Below are 11230 nucleotides of genomic sequence, written 5' to 3' on the forward strand. Positions count from 1 at the left end.
CTACCATCCATCTTGCACTTGTATCACCATCTCTTCGCCGAACTAGTGCACCTATACAATTTTCCACTGTATTGGGTGTGTTGGGGACACAAGAGACTCTTTGCTATTTGGTTGCAGGGTTGTTTGAGAGAGACCATCTTCATCCTACGCCTCCCACGGATTGATAAACCTTAGGTAATCCACTTGAGGGAAATTTGCTATTGTCCCACAAACCTCTGCACTTGGAGGCCCAACAACGTCTACAAGAAGAAGGTTGCGTAGTAGACATCAATAGTTGGTGATGTCCACCATAGCGAACATGTAGTGGGGGCTGTTGACAAACCTGGCGAAACGCTCACAAGGCCTTGTGGCCAGGCAGTAGTGGTAGACGAGGATGTGGTGGCGTGATGACCCAGAAGTATAGGGGATCAATTGTAGCTCTTTTTGATAAGTAAGAGTATCGAACCCAACGAGGAGCAGAAGGAAATGACAAGTAGTTTTCTGTAAGGTAATGTCTGCAAGTGATGAAATTGTAAGTAGCAGAGTAGTTTGATAGCAAGATAATTTGTAACGAACAAGTAACGCTAGTAGTAACAAAAGTGCAGCAAGGTAGCACAATCCTTTTGAGGCAAAGGATAGGCCAAAACGGTTTCTTATGATAAGCAAAGCGTTCTTTTGGGTACACGGGAATTTCATCTAGTCACTTTCATCATGTTGGTTTAATTCGTGTTCGCTACTTTGATAATTTGATATGTGGGTGGACCGGTGCTTAGGTGTTGTTCTTACTTGAACAAACCTCCTACTTATGATTAACTCTCCCGCAAGCATCCGCAACTACGAGAAAAGTATTAAGAATAAATTCTAACCATAGCATTAAACTTTTGGATCCAATCGGTCCCTTACGAAATAGCGCATAAACTGGGGTTTAAGCTTCTGTCACGCTTGTAACCCATCATCTAATTGCTACTCCACAATGCATTCCCTTAGGCCCAAATATGGTGAAGTGTCATGTAGTCGACGTTCACATGACACCACTAAGGGAATCACAACATACATACTATCAAAATATCGAACACATATGAAATTCACATGATTACTTGCAACATGATTTCTCCCATGACCTCAAGAACAAAAGTAACTACTCACAAATTATAAACATGCTCATGATCAGAGGAGTATTAAATAGCATATCGGATCTGAACATATAATCTTCCACCAAATAAACCATACAGTAATCAACTACAAGATGTAGTCAACACTACTAGTCACCCACAAGTACCAATCTATAGTTCCGGTAACAAGATTGAACACAAGAGATGAACTAGGGTTTGAGAGGAGATGGTGTTGTTGAAGATGTTGATGGAGATTGCCCTCCCCAAGATGGGAGAGTTGTTGGTGATGATGATGACGATGATTTCCCCCTCCGGGAGGGAAGTTCCCCCGGCGGAATCGCTCCACCGGAGGGCAAAAGTGCTCCTGCCCAAGTTCCGCCTCGAGGCGGCGGCGCTTTGTCCCGAAAGTCCTCCTCTTATTTTTTTTCTAGGTCAAAATGACTTATATACCAAAAGATGGGCACCGGAGGTGGGCCGTGGAGGGCACAACCCACCAGGGCGCGCCTGGGCTCCCTGGTGCGCCCAGGTGGGTTGTGCCCACCTGGTGGGCCCCCTCTGGTAGTTATTTGCTCCAATAATTCTTAAATAATCCATAAAAAATCCCCGTGAAGTTTTAGCTTGTTTGGCGTTGTGCAGAATAGGTGGCCTGACGTAGCTTTTCCAGGTCCAGATTTCCAGCTGCCGGAATTCTCCCTCTTTGTGTATACCTTGCAAATTATCAGAGAAAAGGCATTAGAATTACTCCAAAAAGCATTATTATGGATAAAAACATTATAAATAACAGTAAGAAAACATGATGCAAAATGGACGTATCAACTCCCCCAAGCTTAGACCTCGCTTGTCCTCAAGCGAAAACCGTAATCGAAAAACAGGTCCACATGCTTTGAGAGAGAGGTGTCGATAAAAAATACGGACATAGAAGCATCATGTTGATTATTATAACAGCAACTACATTAAACATAGGACTTTTATCATATACTTCTCATGAATAAGTAATAGTTCATCACACAGTCGAAGTATAAAGCAAAAACTCTATTAGAAACCAACAAACTATGTTCTCAGTCAACTTTGCAACTACAATTCATCATCCTTTCAGGAAGGGTCACGTGTCGGAGCCTTTAGGCAAGTCCACATACTCAACCATCATATAGTCTTCTATGATTGCTAACACTCACTGCGTACACATGAGCAAAACGTTTCGACCAGACACATAGAAAGATAGGGGCTTATGGTTTCGCCTCCCAACGTACTCACCTCAAGGGTGATGTCCACAAATAATAACTCATGCCACCCATATTCAACTGGACATATGTGACTAGATCTTTCCTCACCACATGATGCTTGCCAAAGGAGAAAAATAAAAGGAATAGAGAGAAAAACTTTGACACTTGCATAAAAGTAAATACATAAAAGTAAAAGATAGGCCCTTCGCAGAGGGAAGCAAAGGTTGACATGCGCTTATTTGTTTGTATGCTCAATCCCTTAGTGGAAAAGAACGTCACGTTACATTGCCCCTTGTGATAACGACCTTTATTATGCAGTCTGTCGCTTTTATTCTTCACCATCACAAGTTCGCGCAACGCTCAATTTTCTCTTACACTAAATGATCTCACACTTTTATAAGCAAATTTTATTGCCTTTTTGCACCGATGACAACTTACTTGAGGGATATTGCTCAATCCCTGGGTAGGTATGGTGGACTCTTGAAAATGAGATTTGGGTTTAAGGGTTTTTTGATGCAGAAGTAGTATCTCTTACTTAGTGCAGAATTTTTGGCTAGCAAAGATAGGGGGCAAGCACCACATGTTAAAGGATCCATGACAATATGACTTCTATGTGAATATGAATAAACATAAATCATTACGTTGTCTTCCTTGTCCAACGTCAACAATTTTGGCATATAATATTTTGATGAGGGCTCACAATCACAAAAGAGTTCTAGGATAGTATATTTATATGTGAATCTTCTCTTCCCTTATTAATTCTTTCATGAGTTGCATCATTGGCTAATGCTATGTTTGTCAATCTCTAATAAAATTATCTACTTATACTTTTCCTTATGTGGTGCCATCACCTACCATAGGATTAGTATATGATTTTATTGATTTATTTCCTTTCTTTTATTTATTTCCTTTATCTTTTTCCTTTCTTATTTCTTTTCTTAATTTGCAACATGAGAGTAAAGAAAGAAAAAACTCATACTAAACTTTATTATATAACTTGCACACGGTTACAAGGATAGATCACTAAGCAAACTCTCAAAGAAGAAAGGATCGAACTAAACTTTTATTCATCTAAAGCAAAAGATCGAACTAAAACAAGTAAAAGCAAAAAGATAGTGGGATGGTACCATACCGGGGCACCTCCCCCAAGCTTGGCGGAAGCCAAGGGGAGTGCCCATACCCGATACTCAGTTCTCTTTTGGTGGTTAAGAAGATGATGGTGGTGATGACAATTGTGCCTTCAGCCTTTTCATATTGTAGTTGAGGAGAGCAATTTCCTTCTTTAAATCGTCGACCTCCAATTCCAGCTTCAAGATCTTGTCACATAAATCTCCTTTGCTTTTCTGCCGGAAACGAGAAGTAATACATCAGTTATTAGATCGGTTAGCTCTCTTAGGGAAACTAGACTTCTTGAACTCTATGTGCGTATCCCCAGGTTGAGGTAGAGGGACATCCAACTCCTCCGAGCTTGAGTCATCGACCCTCATCAAGTGAGCATCCCCCTCGTCATCCGTAGTTCGACCATAAGGAGATAGGTCCCCATAGGTCTTTGGGTCAGCAATGAGATGTGAGACATAGCTCTGACCGTCAGAGTCTTGGGAAGACATAATTTCAAATCTACGTAGAAAACAACAAGCAAAGAGAACAGAGGATTTCTCCGTGATACGGTGATCAATAGGTTCAGGAAGTATATATAGATTTTTTTATCTTGGAGGACAAGCATATGGTAGAAAAATGGAGTACGGAAGGTGTCCCAGGTGGGCACAACCCACCTGGGCGCGCCAGGCAAGCCTGGCGCGCCCTGGTGTCTCGTGCCCACCAGGGGACGCTTCCTGGAAGTTTCTTTATTTCCAAAATTCTGAAATATTCCAAAACTGGTAAAATATATTTTTTGCAGATTTTTTGGAGTCCGTTTACTTACCGTATCACGTACCTCCTTATTTTCACGATTCTGGAGTGTTCCGGAAGGACTCTTTTATATGTTCTTCCGGTGTCAAAGTTTGGATAATATTACTTTCAAAATTAATAGGCATACCTAAGATATAATGTTTTATTCGTTGCCCATTGACAACCTTCGGGTTAGTACCTTCGGAATTATTTATTTTGATGGCTCCAGACCGATAAACCTGCTCGATGACATATGGGCCTTCCCATTTTGAGAGGAGTTTTCCCGCAAAGAATCTGAAACAAGAGTTGTACAAAAGAACACATTCTCCCACTTTAAACTCACGCTTTTGGATTCTTTTGTCATGCCATCTTTTAACTTTTTCTTTGAATAATTTTGAATTTTCATAAGCTTGGGTTCTCCATTCATCTAATGAGCTAATATCAAATAACCTCTTTTCACTGGCAAGTTTGAAAGCATAACTGAGTTCTTTGATTGCCCAATATGCTTTATGTTCTAACTCAAGAGGTAAATGACAAGCTTTTCCATAAACCATTTTATAAGGAGACATACCCATAGGATTTTTATATGCTGTTCTATAAGCCCAAAGTGCATCATCTAATTTCTTAGACCAATTCTTCCTGGACCTATTAACAGTCTTTTGCAAAATTAATTTTATTTCTCTATTGCTAAGTTCAACTTGACCACTAGACTGAGGATGATAAGGTGATGCAATTCTATGGTTAACATCATACTTGGCAAGCATTTCACGGAAAGCACCATGAATAAAGTGTGAACCACCATTAGTCATTAAATATCTAGGGACTCCAAACCTTGGGAAAATAACTTCCTTAAGCATTTTAATAGAGGTGTTGTGATCAGCACTACTGGTTGGAATTGCTTCTACCCATTTAGTAACATAATCAACAGCAACCAAAATATGTGTATACCCATTAGAGGAAGGAAAAGGTCCCATGTAATCAAATCCCCAAACATCAAATGGTTCAACAACAAGTGAATAATTCATAGGCATTTCTTAACGCTTACCGACATTACCTATTCTTTGACATTCATCACAAGATAAGACGAACTTACAGGCATCCTTGAAGAGAGTAGGCCAATAAAATCCAGATTGCAATACCTTGTGAGAAGTTCTATCTCCAGCATGATGCCCTCCATAAGCTTCAGAGTGAATTTTCGTAGGGTTTGTCCCTGTTCATGCTCAGGTACACAACGTCTAATAATACCATCTACTCCTTCTTTATAAAGATGTGGGTCATCCCAAAAGTAATGTCTTAAATCATAGAAGAATTTTTTCTTTTGTTGGTATGTAAAGCTAGGTGGTAAATATTTAGCAAAAAATGTAATTAGCATAGTCAGCATACCAAGGAGTACTATGAGAAATATTTATTGCAGCTAACCGCTCATCAGGAAAACTATCATCAGTAGGTAGTGGGTCATCAAGCACATTTTCAAGCCTAGAAAAATTATCAGCTACTGGGTTCTCAGCTCCTTTCTACCAATGATATGTAAATCAAATTATTGTAATAAGAGAACCCATCGAATAAGTCTAGGTTTAGCATCTTTCTTTCCCATAAGATATTTAATAGCAACACGGTCTGTGTGAACAGTTACTTTGGCATCAACAATATAAGGTCTAAATTTATCACAAGCAAACGCCACTGCTAAGAATTCTTTTAGAGTACTAGCATAATTTCTTCAATCACTGTCTAGAGTTTTACTAGCATAATGAATAACATTACGTTTCTTATCAACTCTTTGTCCTAGAATAGCACCAACATCATAATCACTATCATCACACATAATTTCAAAAGGCAAGTTCCAATCAGGTGGTTGAACAATAGGTGCAGAAATTAAAGCTTTCTTAAGTGTTTCAAAGGCTTCTAAACAATCATCATAAAAAACCAAAGGAATATCCTTTTGCAAGAGACTAGTAAGAGGCCTAGAAATTTTTGAAAAGTCTTTGATAAATCTCCTATAGAAACCAGCATGACCTAAGAAACTACGAATACCTTTTATATCTTTAGGACATGGCATTTTCTCAATTGCATCAACCTTAGCTTTGTCCACTTCAATACCTCTTTCAGAAATTTTATGACCCAAGACAATGCCTTCATTAACCATAAAGTGGCACTTCTCCCAATTCAAGACAAGATTTGTTTGTTCACATCTCTGCAAAACTCGATCAAGATTGCTTAAACAATCACTACTGCAGGATGCTGCTAACGCGACACTACGATCAGAGACCCTTTCACGAAACTGTGTGTGATGCATTAATCACAAATGGGGATGTAAAAAACCCGTCAAAAAAGGTGCAAAATGTTTGCTTGCAATTGAGGATGCATTAAACACGGTTCGGATTTTAGTTGCGTGTGCGATCCAGGGCATACGGTTCAGTCCACTAAACCGTTTGCAATGAGGCGAAACAAAAGAAACGGGCAGCCTGATGAAGGCATGTGCGATGTACAACATACGGTTCACTCGGATGAACTGTTTGTGATTAGGGAACACAAAATAAACGGTCAGCCAGATCAAGGTGTGTGCGATGTACAGCTTACAGTTCACTCGGATGAATTGTTTGTGATTAGGCAACACAAAAGAAATGGTCAGCCAGATCAAGGTGTGTGCGATGTACAACATGCGGTTCACCCAGATGAACTGTTTGCGTTGTGACAAGAGAACAGAAATGGTTCAATATAACAAATACCATAAATATTGCAAGGTTCAAGTTCAAAGATTACAACGCCCAAATTCAAACATTGCAAGTTGCGTCATTTCCGAAAAGGGATCAGCTGCTGACAAGTCATGTATGGGTTTGACACAATAACTTCCAATTGCTTTGCCATATGCTCTTCCAATATGAAGTTTGGCATTTTTGTAGGCACTTCCATTCCGCAGTACCAGCCGCCTCTGATAATCATACCATTGATCTTTCCTAATTAAATGCGTGTTCAACCTCAGTACCCTCAGCACCTTTGCTCTGGCAAGAAAGAACATGGCGAGTGTAATCTCCGGTGGGGTCCCTTGGTAGGAGTTCAAAGTAATATTTGAGAGATGCAGATCCAGGCATTCGATGTGATTGTCGTTATCAACATCTTCCACCGGACCTAATATGCACTGCAAAAGAAGAGAACGTGTTAGTGCCTACATGCAGTTTTGAACACTGCTACACGCCCATTTGGTTTGCAGGATTTTTAGAATGCACCAATGTGCCATCTTTGATCTGTCATGATTAACATGGGCATTAATTTGATTACAATCTAGAAACATGTAGCCTTCTTCACAAGAGGTTGGATTGGATGAAAAATTCCCTAAGAAAACTAGTACTTATGAATCCAAAGGAGAAATGCTTATGGACGATTGTAACCATATGAATGAAGCAACCAATATGGGGTGGGGTTGTATGTCCTAAAATCCTCCAAAATTCCTTCAGAAATCGTAGTACATAGTCATTGTAAACTTGGGAAAAGGTGCAAAAAATTGAACTCCCTTATGGTTAACATTTAACAGGAAAGGAACATCACCTCAATATACTGCTTCTTCAGGCAGGGAAAGCATCTCAGGCAACTGAAAACTTGGTCCAGGTTGGGGACGATATATTCTAGTGCCAAGACCTTCACTGTGCCTAGAGTCTGGGTGAAGCTTCGCTGGATGACAGACGAACATACATCTTCAAAACTAGAAATGACGTTGATATCAAGAAGAAGAGGTATATAAGGCGACTGTTGTACCTGAAAGTTGTAGTATTTGACACACAAGTAGCCCGCCACTTTCAATTTTGGCGCAGAAATGACATTGATTCTTGTTGGACCTTGTTGATCAACTACAAGTAATCTCTCAAGTGAAGGTGTGTCATGGATGACCATATTGTGGTCCACCTTTTGTGATCTCTCGTTGCAGCACCAGCAACACACATAAATAGTGCGGAGAGAGTGGAGGTGATGTGCAAGGTACTCGACCAATTCATCACCTGAAGACGAAGGAACTCGAGTGCAGTACAGCCGCGGAGCAGGCGCTCCATGTCATCCTTTGGGATGTGGACGGCGACGAGCTCGAGGTGCTTCAGTCATGGTAGAAAAAGCGCGGGCGCGTCATTAAGGGGGGATGGCAGTTCATGAACTTGGCGAGGCGCAGCGTGGGCGCGAAGCGGAGAGCGGACATTGGCAGCAAGCTCTTATGCCCATCATTATAACTTAGCTTCTCGAGCTGATCTATGGCGCGGGATCGGAACCACTCGTCAAGCTTGGCTCGCTCCCTGCCATTGGAACGGAACTTGCCCGCGATAAGGCCTTTGATTGGGCCATGGTGACTACCGAGGATCTGGGAGAACGCATCCAAGCTTTGGCGAAAGTCATGGCAGAACTTGTGAGCGTGGAGGGGGTCGACAGGGGTGCAGAGCCATAGGGTGCGCCACCGCCGGGAAACAGCGGCTGTCCTCACCCGATTTCTGATTGGGAGGAGGGATATGATGACTATGAACATATCATTGGGGAGGTTGTTGATGAAGTCTAGGCCAGATGGAGTCGCTTGCGGTTCTTTCTCGACCCGCCTCCGCTTGTTGGCAGCCTCGTTCTCCACCTCGTCGGCGGGGATGGGAACCTCTGTCTCCATATTCACGCCGTGCTCTGGTGCTTCAGCAGCCCCGGCATCGCCACTCCCTCCGATGGGGCGCTTCGGCGACATCCTCGTACACTGACGGCTTTGAGGACTTAGAGCGACGTCGAGGATGCGGTTGGAGAGAGAGGAATTGTGTGTGGGGCGAGGATGGGGGGTGCGGCCGCTCGGCGGCGCCATTAATATAGACCAGTGGGAGCGAGGCGGGCGGCGGTCCAAGGCTGTCTCGCTTCCCGGTGAGAATGACTGCTTAATCTCTAGTATGAATAAAATCTATGCTTAATTATTAATTTTAGTTGCAAAAAATAGATAGTGATATTGATTTTTAGCTGCATATTTTAACAGATCGCAGTGTCTCTTGGCTTAGCGCTGAAGTCTGGCTTTAATTTGCATACCGTAATCTGAACCGTTTGCGTTGAAGAGATGCACAGATCCTGCGTTGAACAGCTTGTACGCTTCCCAGTGAGCCTGCGCACCGGACTGCGCTTGCACGCCTCCCGTTCAGTCAAGCAGCTGGCCACACGGCACCTCCTATAGCCATTAAAACCGAGACACGTGGTGACACGTGAATGGTTAACCAAACGCACACGGTTTGAATTATACAAACGTTTGAGATATTAAAGTGGCAGCTATTTTTTTTTCAAAATGCCTTCGTTGGCTGTCATTATTCGAGTGCGCCTTCTCTCAAAATGGACACCAAAAATACCACAACATGTCGGGTGCCCTTCCATGATAGCATGCCAAGTTTCATGAATTTCAGACAAGTTTTGGATTTACTAGAATTTAAAAACCAGGCATCTCAATGTTTTGCAATCAACGGTGCCCTGGTGTTTGAAATTCATTCCCATTTCTTGCATGGGACCTAAGCATGCACCCAAGGACACATATTTGATTTTTCAACCAATTTATATGCACTGGAGCATGCGCACGTAGTTCAAATTTGAATTATGCACATAAATGCATTGAAAACTCAGTTCATGCATAAAAATGTCCAAACGAACCCGGAAAAATCACAAAAATTCACACAACACTCCTGTTGTTCTATGTTGACACGAGAAAAAAACTTGAAAGCAATAATAGGCAATGGATATCGTTTCGTCCCCAAAGGTGGGACATTCCCTACCGAAAACCATCATGCTTGTTGTGAGAAGCTCCGGTTTCTGAGAAGCTACGGTTTCTGAGAAGCATATACCCAAACCTGCCCCAAAAGGGACAAAATTTGTACCACGGCATGTTGATGCCGCTCCATGATAGCATGCAAAGTTTCATGAATTTCAGACGAGTTTTGGATTTACTAGAATTTAAAAACCAGGCATCTCAATGTTTTGCCAGCAATCAACGGTGCCCTGGTGTTTGAAATTCATTCCCATTTCTTGCATGGGACCTAAGCATGCACCCAAGGACACATATTTGATTTTTCAACCAATTTATATGCACTGGAGCATGCGCATGTATTTCAAATTTGAATTATGCACATAAATGCATTGAAAACTCAGTTAATGCATAAAAATGTCCAAACGAACCCCGAAAAATCGCAAAAATTCACACAACACTCATGTTGTTCTATGTTGACACGAGAAAAAAACATGAAAGCAATAAGAGGCAATGGATATCGTTTCGTCCCCAAAGGTGGGACATTCCCTACCGAAAACCATCATGCTTGTTGTGAGAAGCATATACCAAAACCTACCCCAAATGGGACAAAATTTGTACCACGGCATGTTGATGCCGCTCCATGATAGCATGCCAAGTTTTCATGAACTTCAGACGAGTTTTGGATTTACTGGAATTTAAAAACCAATCATCTCAATGTTTTGCCGGCAATCGACGGTGCCATGGTGTTTGAAATTCATTCCCATTTCTTGCATGGGACCTAAGCATGCACCCAAGGACAAATATTTGATTTTTCAACCAATTTATATGCACTGGAGCATGCGCATGTAGTCCAAATTTGAATTATGCACATAAATGCATTGAAAACTCAGTTCATGCATAAAAATGTCCAAACGAACCCCGAAAAATCACAAAAATTCACACAACACTCCTGTTGTTCTATGTTGACACGAGAAAAAAACTTGAAAGCAATAAGAGGCAAAGGATACCATTTCGTCCCCAAAGGTGGGACGTTCCCTACCGAAAACCATCATGCTTGTTGTGAGAAGCTCCGGTTTATGAAAAGCATATACCCAAACTTGCCCCAAATGGGACAAAATTTGTACCACGGCAAGTTGATGCCGCTCCATGATAGAATGCCAAGTTTCATGAATTTCAGACGAGTTTTGGATTTACTGGAATTTAAAAACTAGGCATCTCAATGTTTTGCCGGCAATCAACGGTGCCATGGTGTTTGAAATTCATTCCCATTTTTTGCATGGAACCTAAGCATGCACCCAAGG

The sequence above is a fragment of the Aegilops tauschii genome, chromosome 4, assembly GCF_002575655.3.
Source record: "Aegilops tauschii subsp. strangulata cultivar AL8/78 chromosome 4, Aet v6.0, whole genome shotgun sequence".
Lineage (NCBI taxonomy): Eukaryota > Viridiplantae > Streptophyta > Magnoliopsida > Poales > Poaceae > Aegilops > Aegilops tauschii.